This window comes from Heterocephalus glaber, unplaced genomic scaffold (genome assembly GCF_053883595.1).
Source record: "Heterocephalus glaber isolate CG9 unplaced genomic scaffold, H.glaber_assembly_v1.0 deba00001579, whole genome shotgun sequence".
In the NCBI taxonomy this organism is placed as follows: Eukaryota; Metazoa; Chordata; class Mammalia; order Rodentia; family Bathyergidae; genus Heterocephalus; species Heterocephalus glaber.
Genome location: NW_028258360.1, coordinates 4,495,912 through 4,512,367, shown reverse-complemented (window position 1 = coordinate 4,512,367; position 16,456 = coordinate 4,495,912). Strand labels below are relative to the sequence as shown.

The 16,456-nt window shown below is 37.1% G+C and overlaps 1 pseudogene; it reads left to right on the top strand.

Moving 5' to 3' along the window:
- Positions 1-1,672: 1,672 nt before the first annotated feature.
- LOC101725468 (negative elongation factor D pseudogene) lies at positions 1,673-3,682 on the top strand (annotated as a pseudogene).
- The last annotated feature ends 12,774 nt before the right edge of the window (positions 3,683-16,456 follow it).

Genomic DNA, 16,456 nt, shown 5'->3' with positions numbered 1-16,456 from the left:
TCACGGACGGTACCTTCTGTGGGATGTGGAGGGGAGCTGCTCTTGGACTGGTCTACATTTGATTTAGTTTACCCAATTTGCCTAAAAGCATTCATAATCCTTTCTTGTTTCTCATAGGAAAAAATATCGTGCTAGAAATTGGTTTAATATTCCAGATATGCTCTCAACTAAGTGTCCATTGTTGTCAATTTCACCATTTAGCTCTCTTTCCTCCAAAAGAGGCAGATTTAAGATTATAACATAACAATGTCTTCAAAATGAAGTGTTCAGTTATTTTTTAATCTATGAAAAAGATTTTTACCTCAGTTTCATTTAGATATATGAATATTTTGTATTGTAATGCAAATACTAAAACAAAGCAGAATATACTAATCAAGTTTGAGTTACACATATTATGCAGAATTAATATTAGTATTTGTAAAGATTTGATTATAAGACTAAAATTTCTGTTAAAACACTTATGTGCTCTTTAACTCTTTAGTATTCAGTTTCCACTTGTGAATGCATTGCATTTAACTATTCCAATTCTAATCCTCTGGCTTTAAAACATGTAAATGTAACAAAGACAATATTCATGACATCATTCAGAAAAAACTACATTTAAAATTATTTTTAAATATTTGGGGAAAGAATAATTTCTTTTGTTATTGATGTTCCAGTTTTTAAAAATGCTCTTCTACATAACCATTAACCTACTTATTTGGAATCACACAGTAAAGTATTTTAAAACTGAAGAAGCAATGTGTGCATGACTGGGACTTTATTAATAATACCTTAAGAAGTAGAGTGCTATTATTGTGGAGCTTATATTTTTTATATCAATTGTTAACTAGAGGAGTTATATAGATGGTTTATCTCCCTCACATAAAATTGAATAATTGTGTCAGATACAACTTTCTAATGGAAACATGAACGATTTGATGATTGTCTGTGTTCCCATATTTCAGTTTGTGAACATGTAATATCTAGTTTAATTTCATATAAATACTTGGGAGCCTTTGATATGTAACTTCTATCCAAAAAGGTGTGTATGTATTTGAGTGTTCATCAGAAGTAGCTAATGTTTTTCTATTCGGTTCTTCAGGGCTCTATGAAGATATTAGGACTGAGGGGGAATGGAAAGGTGGAGGGAAAGCCCCTAATACTATTCAAGTTTACAAGCTGGTGTCTTCTACTGTCTATGGCACTGGATTGTAGAAAACATGCTCTATGTTCATGAGCTATAAGCAAAGAAAACTAGAGTTCAGTGGAAAAATTATTTTGCTGACAATATTAAATTAATAAGGACATCTTTTTAGAAAGTATTGATGTTCAAGTGACCTTTGCACTTATATTTAATTGGGAAAGAATAATTACTGATAATTTTTTTAAAAAACAATGTATTTTGCTAGTCTTCCAAACTAAGCCCACAAGACTATAAAGTAAAATGTTTCCACTTCAATTTTTTACATTGTTTGGTTAAAACAAAAATTTTTAAATGAATTTCAGGCTATTTTCCTCCAATTTCATTTCTTGTAATGTGATGATGTTTCTTTTGCTTAGATGAGAATTGAAATAATTTTCTCAGTTTAGTAAATTTTGGAAGTTTATTACTGGTACCACATGTATCTGCTAAATTTTATTACTGATGAGTTAATACTAGGTTTAAAAATTATGTATGAAGGCCCGGGGCCGGGTGCTATCATGGCTGAAGACTACTTCGGGAATACCGCCGAGTGGGGCGAGGAGGGAGACAGCGGCCCGCAGCAGGAAGATGATTCTGGAGAAGGAGAAGACGGTGTGCAGAGGTGCAGCAGGAATGCCTGCTTAAGCTTTCCACCCTGGATTATATCATGGAGCCCTCCATCTCCAACCTGTTGAAGAGGTATTTTCAGGCAGGTGGATCTCCTGAGAATGTCATCCAGCCCTTATCTGAGAACTACACTGCTGTGGCCTAGACTGTGAACCTGCTGGCCGAGTGGCTCATTCAGACAGGTGTTGAGCCAGTGCAGGTTCAGGAAACTGTGGAAAATCACTTGAAGAGTTTACTGATCCAACATTTTGACCCATGCAAAGCAGATTGTATTTTTACAGAAGGAGAGACCCCAGCTTGGCTTGAACAAATGATTGCACACACCACTTGGAGAGATCTCTTTTACAATCTGGCTGAAGCTCATCCGGACTGTTTGATGCTCAACTTTACTGTTAAGCTGATCTCCAGTGCAGGGTTCCAAGGGGAGATCACCAGCGTGTCCACTGCTTGTCAGCAGTTGGAAGTGTTCTCTAGAGCGCTATGAACCTCATTAGCCACGATCTTGGATGGAGGAGAAGAAAACCTTGAAAAAAATCTTCCCGAGTTTGCTAAGAGGGTGTGCCACGGGGAGCACACGTACCTGTTTGCCCAGGCCATGATGTCCATGCTAGCTCAGGAGCAGGGTGGCTCTGTGGTATGCGGGGTCGCACAAGAGGTGCAGGAGAGAGGCCGTGACGCCAGTCAGATCACACTGGCCTTGGGCACAGCCGCCTCTTACCCCCATGCCTGCCAGGCCCTTGGGGCCATGCTGTCCAAAGGAGCCCTGAACCCCGCAGACATCACAGTCCTGTTCAAGATGTTCACGAGCATGGACCCTCCTCCCGTTGAACTCATCCGGGTTCCAGACTTCCTGGATCTGTTCGTGCAGTCTCTCTTCAAACCAGGCACCCTGATCAACCAGGACCACAAACACAAGTACATCTGCATCTTGGCTTACGCAGCAAGTGTGGTTGAGACATGGAAGAAGAACAAGCGGGTGAGCAACAATAAAGATGAGCTGAAGTCAACATCGAAAGCGATGGAAACAGTTCACAATTTAGGTTGCAGTGAGAACAAAGGGGCCTCTGAACTTGTGGCAGAACTGAGCACACTTTATCAGTGTATTAGGTTTCCAGTGGTAGCAATGAGTGTGCTGAAGTGGGTGGACTGGACCATGTCAGAGCCCAGGTACTTCCAGCTGCAGACTGACCATACTCCAGTGCACCTGGCATTGCCGGACAGGATCAGCACCTGCCACCAGCTCCTGCACCCCCAGGTTCTGCAGCTGCTTGTTAAGCTCTTTGAGACTGAGCACTCCCAGCTGGACATGATGGAGCAGCTCGAGGTGAAGAAGACCCTGCTGGACCGGATGGTTCACCTGCTGAGCCAAGGTTATGTACTTCCTGTTGTCAGTTACCTCCGACAGTGTCTGGAGGAGCTGGACACTGACATTTCACTCATTCGCTATTTTGTCACTGAGGTGCTGAATGTTATTGCTCCTCCATACACCTCGGAGTTTGTGCAGCTCTTCCTCCCCATCTTGGAAAATGACAGCATTGCAGGCACCAGCAAAACAGAAGGCGAACATGACCCTGTGACAGAATTTATTGCTCATTGCAAGTCTAACTTCGTCATGGTGAACTAAATCAGCATCCTCCAGGGCTGAAGCAGAACCTTCTGGAGCCTGGTTGTGGAGGACCCTTTCAGGAAGCTGCTGTTTGAAGAGGCTCAGTCAGCATCTTGGATGTGGGGTCTGCTGGGAGGGGCGGATAACTGTTTTCAGAGGAGCATGTTAGCAGTGTGAGAATCTGCTATTATGGACAGTCCCTTCTCTTTGTTGTCAACCCAGTATGGTTCCTCCATCCTGTGTACAGTGTTCATCTCCCTCAGCACAGGAATTAGGCTCATACTACCTCCCAGGATGAATCCAGTCAGCCCGAGGATGCTAGGAATTCAGAAACTGAGTCACGTTGCTGAACTGCTTTCAAGGTAGACTTGTTTCCTCAGAAGAACCAGATTGGTTGGTTGATGTTTTTGTGACTGTTTCCATTTGCTAAGAACACGAAATAAATTTTTACAAAGCCAAAAAAAAAAATTTATGTATGAAGAACAAGTATACTGTTTACAGTATGACCAAAATTGCCTCATCAGGTAGTAAAATATACTTAATTATAATTGATTATATAACAGAAATAATGCTCTTTGTTCATGCATTAAATTATATTTTTAGCAAACTAGATCAAACAAATATATTTCCTTCGCATATTACTATTAAAATATATTTCTTCTTTTACCAAGAATATCTTCTAAATGAATAAACCGCATTTAATCTTACACAAACAATTAAATGCTAACAAATGGTATGATCTCTAAAAGTGTACTAAAATTCTTTTCAGGGAAGTATACATTTGTAATAATGAACAACAGGAATTCATTCACATTCAGATCAAAATCCCACAATAAATCCATTTATCACAATATATGAGTGAAATTTTATACAGAACACTTTGAATAAAAAGATTATTATACCATGATTATGTGTTTCCTAAAGTATGGAAATTACCCTTTTCCTACAGTTCAATAAATCAAATGATGGAATAATAAGAGAAATGATTTCAGGATAAAAAGTTTGTCAAAAAAGTCTACTCTGCTCCTTTCCAAAAGTAGAAGACTCATCTGTGAATGAGATGCCATAGGCTTCTCTCAGTGAGCCTTCGATTTCATGTAACTGTGACCTATTGGTGCCCATCTTTTAATATTTCTACACCCTTAAGTATCGCACCTGTGTGAAATCAAAAAGAGCAACTCAAATATACCAGGACTTAAATAAAAAGAGATATTTCAAATCTGAGCACTGTGAAAGATATGACTCATCTGGAGCATTTCCATTTGAAAGAAAAATGACTAATAATTGATTGGCCTGACGCCAAAGGCACAGTGGGGTTGAAAAGCTGGTAAGTGCCCTCATAAAAATAGGGGCTAGATCAACCAATTGAATTTAATTATATATGAAGGTGATGATGGAGCTAAACTGCCTGCAATTGGAGCCCAATTACTCCGCTGGTCTTCCATAAAATTAATTCATCTGAAAGTTTGCCATTGTCCTGTCCCCTGGGCCTGCTGTTGGTTTAATTAGTTAACGCAGAGGAATCTTGAAACAGTGAATTATTTTGTCTTTATTGCCAATTATTGGTTAAGGAAAACTGTATATAAAATATTAACATCTGCTTCGGCGACACAGAGGAAACGACTCAGTGAAAACCCATTTTTGTTTTCCACCCAAAACGGCATCAAAGCAGAAGAGACCAAATCTTCCTGCATAGCATTTGTGAACAAACATGCTGCCAGTGTGTGCACTATTCCACAGATCAGGGGTTTGCAAATATGAGGCTGAAGCTCTTGTTTCACGGTGTACACAGGTAAAAACATCAAGTTTAACCTCAACGCAAACTTTTTGTGTATACAGAGAAAATTCCCAGAGAAATTCATCTTCCGACTTTACATAACTTTGAATAATATTTTAAGTCTAACACAGTTTAAAAATAATATTCACTGACTCCTGAAGATTGAGAAATTAATCTATGTTAGTTTTTTTCAATTCTGTCGCTTGCATAGATAATATAAGTCAATCACCAAGAAGTTAATACATTTGAGAAAAATTGATCTAATGACTTAAATACCCATGCCTAATTTTTGTTCTTTTTAATATAGCAAAATGAAATGTATTGCCAATCATACTGAAAATACTGATACCATGGCAAAGCTTTCTGCTATCAATATCATATAGAGATAGCTCATTTTTATTCAATTTGTTTTATCGCATTGCACTTTAATTTAGAAATAATCACTACTCACAATATTTTATTCTTTAATTCCACGTACAACTAATTCCAGAAGTAACATCAGTGAAACTGTAAAATGAAAAATTTAAGTGCAAACTATTGGTTTATCTACAAGAGAAGAATTAGTATGATTAGAAAAAAATAAGATAATCTCTTTCAAAGCCCTTTACAGTCCCTTCCAAATATACCATCACTTGCATGTATAAAATTGAAAAAAAAATAGATTGCACAAAGCTTTAAAGTATACTTATATTCTAAATTCTGTTCCATTTTAAATACATACATATATATTTTCTCAAAGAATATAGACATCTGTTGTGCAAAATAAGGTTGAAATAAATAATCATGCCATCAACTATGAGACAATTTTTTTTTCATTCTTTCATTGATACATTTTAGGTATACAACACATTTACATTTCTCATTGGGAATTGTACCTTTACATAATGAATCTTGGTTCTTATTTTTTCCCCATTCCTAGCCCTCCCTTCACGTCCTCCACCCTTCCCTATTTACAAAGTCTTTATTTCCATTTTTTCCATTTCTCATCATTTTTCCTTTCTCTTCTTTCCTATCCCCTGCCCCTCCCACTACCCCTACCCCTTTGGACCTTTTCTTCCTATTTTGCATTATCAATTATTGATTCTAATCATTGGTACATTTTAGGTATACAATATAATGACATTCATCATTGGAAATTTGCACCTTTACATAAGCTCTCTTGGTTCTTATTTTTCCCCCTTGACCAGCCCTCCCTTCAAACCCTCCACTCCTCCCTATTTACAAAGATTTTGTTCCTATTTTTCCATTTTCTCATATTAATTCCATTCCCTTCTTTCCTTTCCTCTAGCCCTCCCACCTCCTTCCCCCTTGCCCCTTCAAACTGGAATAGCGTTTGTATAGCCTTATTCACTAGATGTCTCTTCAGATGGTAACACTGACAATTTTCTTACTACATCGTCAAGTTAATCTAAGAATCATCATTACATTTTTCAATATTTCTTCAAAAATAGCCCTGCAAGAACTAAGGAGCTTTTAAACCCTTGTATTTAGTACAAAATGTCAAGATAAAGCTCAACTTTTACAGGAAACCTGAAGTCAAACATTTTTAAAAAGAAATGTGTTCAAGGGAAGCATTATACAAGATGATCTTGAAAACAGTGTTTCCTTTTGCAAGATTTCACAAAAACTTTTGACAGAATCCACATTTGCCAAATATTATTTATATAGTTAACAAATACAGCATTTAACTATACCTGTAACTGTGTATATTTGGGGGAAATGTAGTAAAAAATGTCATTTCTAAACAGTTATTTTTAACAAAGGATAGAATTAAATTTTAAATTTAACAATTTAAAAAATTTTAATCTTCAAATATGAAATAATTGCCAAAATATTTATCCCTACTACTACAACATCTCAAGGGAGGAGAAGTTTGGGAAGAGTCTTAAATATTTCTTCATGTTGCTTCAATGATTTTTGGAGCTCTGCACAAGGTTTAGTTGCTTAATATCACTAGGGGAGAGAAAACAATACAGAAGCTTTACCCTTGAGCTAACTGGCAGGTTATCTACTCCAGAAGGCCAGTGTTAATGCAGGCACTTCTGTTAGGGTTCTGAGTGCTCTCTATTGAAAGAAGTAAACACACTCTATGCAAAATGTCTAAATTTTTTCCCTTTACCCAAAGAATACATTTAAGGCAAAATAACCCATAATGAGAAGAGAAATGCATCACTCATATACTTTCCTAATACTGCTTTTCTCAAAGTGGTGTTTTATCTTATTATGATAACAATAGATGCTGAGCTCAAAGAAATGGTCAAGTTTTTCACTTTTTTCCAATTGAGTATAACGATTAGGAAATAAAGAAGTTTCCTCTATATTAAGATTGCCAATGTTTCTAGGGCTATTAAATAATTCTTTGCTGTACATTGCATTTTCTGTATATAAACTCTATAAAGAAAGTGCATCAGCTTTTGGCTGTAGCTCATAGATCTATAGATTCCTCTACCACTAACTAAGTGCAAACGATGTACACACACACACACACACACACACACAAACACTCACACACACACTCTGCCATACCCAAAGGTACAGAGACTTACCACCCAGGAGGGAGATTGTACCCTATCCAGATTGTACCATCTATCCAGATGAGGGCTGACATCTGTATATTTTCCCTAATGGAAGTCTCCATGGCCCAATATTTGCTGGAAGTCTCAACTTATAATTAGGGACCCAGAAACAAAGTTTTCTAAATATGAGCTTAAAAACTCACCTGTCATAAATGGCCCCAAAGTAATGGCAGAGTAAATTCTGCCCCAGTCCATGTAGGTATCTTTAAGAAGAAGAATCAAAAGCCCTGGAAATCAAATCCCTGACATTTACATGCTGTGCTGTATAACATGGGGTTCTTACATGGTCGAATTAATAATGCATAGATTCAACCCCATGGTGCCACTGGTCTGCACAGTGAAGATGCCATGAGCCTAATGTAACTCTAGAACACTATCAATGACTCATTAGGATGAAGGTGCGAATTGTCCAGTACGTTTAAATGTTGCAAAGAAGCTTCTCTCATGTCTCGATTGGATTTTTCAATTGGTAGCACTCTAGCTAAGTACTGCATATATAAAAATACAACTTTAATCAAGAAAAGTATGCAGTAACAGTGAGGAATAAACTAAATGCTATTGGAGGTTCAATATTCATTAGAGAATTTTGTATGTTTTGGTTTTTCTCCCCATAAGACAAACTGCAGCCTGTTTCCCTGTTCCCTAGAGCAAAGTTATACTATACCAAATAAGAGGCCAAAACTGTGGGCTCTGTCCTGACAGCCTTGTCTACAGAACAGTAGGATTCTTCTTCACACTGAACACCAAGTGGTGTCAGACTGGCACATCCTGGGGAAGCAAATCTGCTAATGCATGCCTCAAGAAATAGAGCACTGGAAATCGAACCTTTGAAATGACAATAATGCTTTGTTCATCCTGAAACAAATGTTCTCTCTTTGTTAAATTCAGCTTTTAAAAGTATAATCTCAGTAATCTAAGGAAATCGGATTATTGCAGTATGTGATATGTTTGACTTCTCAACAATACTCAGTGCTGGTGAGGCTACATCAAGAAAGAACATCTTGCATTTAGTGATGTGATCACTATCCATTTCTGGCCACAATATGTCACACCAACAACTTAAAGGAAGAGAGGTTTAATTTGGCTTATGTTTTAAGGAGATTCAGTCCATGGTCAGCTGGTTTCAAGGCAGAAACATCACGGTAGAAGGGTATAGTGTAGCAAAACTGCTCAGTTCATGGCAACTTGGAAGGAGAACAGGAAACTGTGCCAGGGAGGAAGGATTCAGGCACTAGATACAGTAACCAAGGGCAGCCTCAATGACCCATCTAGACCATTACAGTTCCCAAGTCAAAAAAGTTAACACAATCAAGCTTAACCATCACAATTATGGACATAAATTCTGTAAAATTCATGGAAATTAACCTGTGAATATCGAACAGGGACATGAAAGTTCTATTTACATTCTATGACTCCTTGTAAGAGTCCGTGCTAAAGACTGAACATGTGCAAGGATGCTAACAACAGCTTAATTTGGAAGAGGTAAACCTGGAAAGAGCTTTAAAAGTGCAATGAAAGGAATATTTTAAGTTATGGTACATTTAACATAAACTATTAAATAACCATTAAAACAGTACTTAGTTATGCACAAATATTTAAAATACCATAAATGAAAAATGCAAAGTATATAAAGATTAATCTACACACAAATGCAAAATGTATAAAGATCAATAACAACCTAAAGTTAATTCCAAATGTTAAAGTTTTGAATGAAGAATTTATGGCTGCTTAGTTTGTTTTGTTTTTACTTTTTCTACTTTGCCAAGTTTCTCTTGTGAATAACAATTGCATTTAACACTTAATATATGAAGAAGTTTGGTGATTGAAAAATGTCACTCAGTATAAGACCAAATGGCAAATGCTATTCCTTCCTTTGTGGTTAATTCTAACTAATAGTTAAAATAGAGTATCTTTAGAGAAGCAGACTATATAGTTTAATTTCTTGAAACAAGACTCTGCAGATACATTACTGGAAGCTAATAGATTCCATGAATGTTTAGTTTAATTCTGCACTTTTACTTATTTGAAAACTGAGAAATAACAACATCATTTAAAAATATCAACAAGAGAAAGAAAATATCAGGATGAGATTATGCCTGGCCTCTCCCTACACAAGCTATCCATTGTCTAGAATCTCCTTCCTGGTCGTAATGGGTAATTTTTTTCAGTAACCTCTGACCTGTGACCTTGCAGTCTGGAAACCCCACGGAGCCCTTACGTGGGTGCCAGTAGCCTCTTGTATACTCTGGCTTTATGATCCGCGTCACCCATCAACAAGTTTTCATTCTCATCGTTATAGATATCTGTTGAAATCTTTTCTACTGAACATTCTCTTCCTCTTCCCCTTGGCTGTTATGATTTTTCACTGAATATTTTTAATGCAGTTTTGGGAAGGAAAGATCACACTGTTCAAGTGCTGCGTCAATCCTCTTGAACTATAGGTATCTAGTTTACAACATTTCTCTTAAAGCAACTTGACCTCAACTGGAGAATCAGAGTATTTTTCCATTCTGTGTAGTTCCAGTTGAGTTACTGCTGCAAAATAAAGATGATTTTGCTGTATTTTACTCAGGAATCCCACATAATTTCTAGTCCCCATGACTTGTTGTCATCACCTTCTCTTGAGTATGAGTAGGAGGGACTGGAGATTTGTTTTTAAGTAAGAGCATATGGCAAAGATTGTGAATGTCACATCCTTGACTGGGTGGCACAAAATCTAAATGGTGGAGAAATGTCACTGTGATTACCATTCATTGTGTGAGATGCTAGACGTAAGAAAAAAGGGAGAGGCTCCCTTGCTGGCTGCCAGAGAGGAAACCTGCCGTGAGCTAAGCTAATCATGCTGAGCTCACCTGGCAGGGGAATGAGGGCGTGCAGACTCTTGGATCTAGAATTTTAGCCCTGCAGCTTCTGTGAAGACTTGGAGTCCACCAAAGCCAGTGGGGTTTGGAAGAAAATCCTGAATACCAGATTAAAACATGGTCTGGTCAATGCTTTGATCAATCCTTTGTGAAGAGAGTATACTCAAGCCAAGTACAAACTCCTGACCCATATCTACTGAGATAAAAATAAAGTGCATTGTTTCAAGGCACTGTTTATTGTAAACTGTTTAACAGCTATATAAAACAATACATCTCATCATTAACATCATATTGATAAGCTTTCCTGTACTTCCACAATACCCAACACCCACAATTTGAAGGAGTAGAGATATAATTTGGCTCATTGTTCACAGGACTTAGTCCATGGAAGGCTGGCTCCATAGCAGAAATATCAGGGTGGAAGGGCACAGTGGAAGAAAGAAACTCAAAGTATAGCAGCCAGGAAGCAAAGAGACTAGAGGAGCCAGAAAGGGAGACGAACACTGCAAAAGCACTTCACTTCTGCCTCTGCCACCAAGCCCCACCTCCTAAGAGAACACTCAGCTATGAATTCATCAGTGGATCTGTGCATGGATGAGTATAATACTCCATCACTACAACACCTTCCAAAACCCCACCGCTGAAAACATGAGATTTTGGGGGAAATTCTAGATCTAAACCATAACAAAGAGTTTAGCAGATTTTTCACTAAGTACAATTAAAAATGACTTCAGTTGCTAGGGCTCCTGAGTAGTCCCAATCCACAGGGCAGTCTGCTCCTGCTTCTCCTCTCCAGCCAAAAGTCACTGGCACTTCAGCTCTTCTTTTCCCTTGGCAGCTTTGCAGTTGTAATATGCACTGCTCAACTAAGACATCACGCTTAGGGCAAGAGCAAGAAGACTGACTTTACACACAAGGAAATTTGGCTATAATACGGCAGAATAGTTCTTCACGCTGACAGAAGTGCTTACTATTTAACAGTAATCTCAGACTGAAATTATAAGTTTTAATTATTATGTTTCATTTTTTAGTATATTGGGAACTTGGGTGAAGGATTGCATGTATTTTTACTACTTTTCCTTGAGCCTCAGTGGCCAACACACACGTCAGACTAAATACATAATTATAAACTATACTGTATTATAATCTTTGATTAATGGTCAGCTGAAGTCTCTGAAATCACAAGGATAAGTCAAGTTTATAAGTCAAAGATCCACCCAACACTTTTTGCTATGTTGAGCCTGAGCCATAGCAAGTCATGTTCATTTCTTCCTAAGTGCCACGAGGGGAACAAACAATTGAGGGTGGCAGAGACAGAAAACTCAGAGGGGTTTCCAAGTCCCGTTACTCTGGAAGGCAGAGCTTCAACTCAGATGATGGCCACAAACCCACCCTGTCACCTGCTCCCTGGCCCTCCTGGTTAAGTGGCTTTGATTCCAGTCCCATACTTTCAGAAGGCTCCAACAAAAACAGTAGACTCCAGGGAGACAGAACTTTCCCAGCGATGCTGGTATAAATACCATGAGAAGGAGAAAAAGGTAAATTTCTCAATATTCAGGTAGTAGACAATTCTGTCCCTTTACATTAGAACCACTCCCATTTTTTTAAAGAATGGCTTGACTATACCTTTCTTCCTTCTATCCAAAAAAGGCCTTTTTAAAACATCAGGCTTCCTGTGAATGGCTCACCTATTCTACCCACTCATATTTCTGTGTAAACGGAAGCCGGGAAATATCTAGAGTTTGGTGTTAAGATAAAGCAAGGGAGACAATACAATGCATAGATGATCACAGCTTGGGTTCTTGCTGCTTTGCCTTCCTGCCACATTCAATCTGCTCTATGTAAGCATAAAACTTAGCGGTGAGCAAGGGCCCATCTAAGCAATGGCAGGCTCCCTCTTCCCATCCTCTGACCTTTGACACGGTACTATCTCTGGCTTTCTGGGAATAAATTGAGGCTAAATATGAATCTCTCTGGAGGCGAGGTGCTCATTAATTTGTCTCACATCGTATATGATTGCATATTATTTGTTCTCTTTAAAATTACCTGCAATGGAAAACCTTTTAGTTATCCAGTCCCTCGAGGGTGTCCAGAGGGAAAATGCAGACAAGACAGATGATAAACATATAGATAATCAAACGGAGAGAATCTATTGCTTGTCCTTTCAGCCATCCTAAGGCTGATTTACAATATGAATCTCTATTTTAAAATAGTGAGGGATATGGAATCGATGCTCTCATAGCCATGCCGTAAAATCAATATGAAGTATTATGAGACAATGCTCTGTAAAGCATATTATAAGAAGGTATTTGTACTTTATTTTCAGAAGAAACCAACTGTATTTCACTGACTCTTCAGGCAAAACTGTCCATGTCACATTTGGAATGTATTCACATTTAATGAAACCTTCCACATTATCTAATTAATTTCCATCATCTACAACAAAACGAAGAGGAATACTTTAAAAAATGGAACAGAACAGGAGGGACTTATCTCTATAGGCAGCCTAATATGGTTTTTCAGATTCTGTGTGTGTTCAAATACTTGTGAGAGTATTAATGCCCTAATAAGATAAAAAGATACTAATGGCAGCAACGTGACAAAATTTCCTTTTTTTCCTGATTGAGATTGACTGAGAACCTCACATATGCTAGGCAAATGCTGTACTATTGAGCTACACTCCACCTTTACATTTGTCTTTAAAAAACAGTGATAAACTCTTCAATAAGAAAACTGTGTAACCATTAGGCCTCTCCAATGTGGAAGTTCTCTACTACACTGCAGACTTCTGAATGCTGCTTTCATCTTCTTCAACTAATACTGCTTCAGGGTGGAAGCACTGTATATGTTTGCAATTCAATCCTCTTACTTTGTGTTTATGAAAAGTCTTGATGGAACAGTGCCTTGACTGATAACATGCTAAACAATGTATCAAAGCTTTTGGATTTCTTACAGCATCAAAAACCATGCCATACAGAAGGAATTCCTTACATTCTGATTTTGATTGAGTGATGGCACACATTTTTGCTCAAAACACCAACTTTAAAGAATTTAATGTTTCTACATCTTCTTTTATCTCTCAAATAACTTTGAATTTATTTTATGTTCTTCTGATTGTTTTATTACCTCGTGGGACTGCAAAATATTTTGTACATTTCATAATTAAACCTCGTGGGTGGATTTTCTCCTTGTAATTTTATTTTCATTCGAGGTGATTTTTTTTTCCTTTTCAGGAACGATGTGTGCTATTTGTTTTAAACTGTCAGAGCACGCAAACAGAGAGGCATATTTTGCCAATGTGCATAAGGAATGTCTCTGAACAGGACCGGTTTTCATGATGATTTAGGATTACAGAGGAATGTGCAGTGGAATCACTGAGCAGGGGTAGAACAGGTCTTGGGTTTTTGCTTTTTGCAGTTGAGAGTTTATTGCTCTTGTTTTCATTTCCTTTAACCATGACCATGGGCACAAAGTGTGCATTTTTTCTTCTTCCCTAAACTGATTGTAGCGCTTTTGAAGGAAGACATGGAAGCTCTTGCAGATGTGAGGCTCAGGGCAGATCACTGTTTCAGATACCAACCTTGAAGGTTCTGAGATTACACAGTTCAGTTGCTGTTACCCATTGGCCTACAGTGGCATCCACTCTTGCCTAAAGTTTGGACTTTGGGGGCCATATTTGTTTTCAAATTTGGATATATCTTCTGCTCTTAATCTAATCATTTTTTAAATTAACCAAGCTTATTTTTAGGGTATTTTTAAGTACAGCACATTTGAGTATTAAGAGAATAGAGTTCTTTTATGCACAATCACCCCCGTTTTTGGCATCATGCACCACAGTGGTCCATTAAATACGATTGGTCAACAAACATCATAATCACCTATAGATTATAGCTCACAACCGGGCTCATTCTTGGTGCTGTGTAGTCTTTGGATTTTGCCATACACTGACCTAGACACTAATCTACCATTGTATCACACAGACTAGCTTCATTACTATAGAAATCCTCTTAAATACATGTTTGATTTATTATTTCTATTGGGTTTTAGTTGGCAGAAGGAAAAATGGCCAGTGCTAAATTAGATGAGCTAGAAAATAGGCATATCTTTCTAAGTTTTATGTTTCAGCATTCTTTTTAAATGTATTTTCCAAGTTAATAGTAGAAATATGATATTTAGAAAAAGGAAAAAATTCTCCACTGGACTTCATTTATAGAGTTTTAATGAAGGTAAGATTAACAAAATAATTGTAATGATATAAAACTTATACAATATTACAAAACTCTCACTGAATATATATTAAATCTTTGCTGTGGTCCCACTATAATATTTCACCCTATGATCAAATCTCTTGTACTCTGGATCTGAGTACTGATGCAGGAATACAGAACCTGATCCTTTGTTGTGTATTTCATAGTTTTATAACTATTTGTAAAGTATACAATGGTAAGTAACATTTAAGATCATTCCATAAGATTTCTTATTGCTCTCTAACTTAGATTAGGAGCTAGTGAAAATGTCGTCAGAAGGAACACAAAGACCCCTTTTCTCTCTACATACACATGCATATATTTTAGGTATGTGGATCTTGAAATAGTGAATCATTCAAATTATCTCTATGAAATGTTTACAAAGAAATTTTACCTCTACACTCGTATAATGCTGCTATACATTATCACTTTTTAAAAGCTGCTTTTTCATCCAAGTAGAAATAGTACAAAGAATTCTTTTAAAATCATATTGTCTCTAATGTGTTAGGTTTTTTTAAAAGGTTACTATACACTCAAAGGTAATGAAATGCTATTTTTATCATTTGTGTCACTAAATACTCTAGGCCTTATCTTGAACTCTTCAACTTATGTGCATCTTGATTGAGACTACAGGTGTAGGTGCGTGCACATACGTACATATGAGGTTTCTGAGATGGCTGTCATAGCAACGCAATCTTCAGCAGAGGGAAAGTCTTACAAGAGTAGACAACTGGTTGGCTATACTAAAAACTTTTATACAGTGTAATGCACTAACATTTGTTACTTACTTAAAATTTTCATTTCCATTATCCTGCAGACAGGTGTCTTTAAATGAATACAATAATAGATTTTCTTTCCTGCATTTTTGTAGGAATGTAGCAAACTATAAAAAGAAAAGTGGTTGATAGATTGGTAACAAAATGTGCAAACATAGTAACAAATACGTTGTAATATATCATGTAGTTTATTAAATACATATTTTCTTTAGTGTATGGCAGGGTTTATATCACCCTTGATATTGGAAATTTTAGGATTAAAATGATCAATCAAGATTACACTACCGAGAAGAAAATAACTTTTTATGTATAACAACTTTGGAGTAATCTCACTACTTTAATAACTGTGATATGTTTATGTTCATATGAACACCTTTACACACCTGCAGAATAGTAGGTTGTGAGTGAGTACTGGAAAAGTTGACTGTTGAAACCTTCTGAGGTTGAAAACAACAAAGTACAAAATTCTTCTTAATTTATTGGATGGTTTGGTATCAAAACCCCTGGTCCTTTAACCACATTACCTTACCATGTAAAAGTACAGAGTAAGGGGTAGAGTGTAAGTGATTTTACTGGACCAGTATTATTGTTACAGAAGAACTTAGCAACTTGAGCAGGCCAAAGACAGAGTCAGTGTAACCACTGCCTGGCTAATTCAAGATGGTAGGAAGACAGGGCCTGAGGGAAATGAGGAACTGTAAAAAAATCGAAGATCCTCTTGGGTTTAAAATAACCAAATATACAAGGGTGAGTGAGCTCTCCAAGAACAGAATATTTAAAATTAAGACTATGGAGGTCTTGCAACTGTTAGTATGACAATC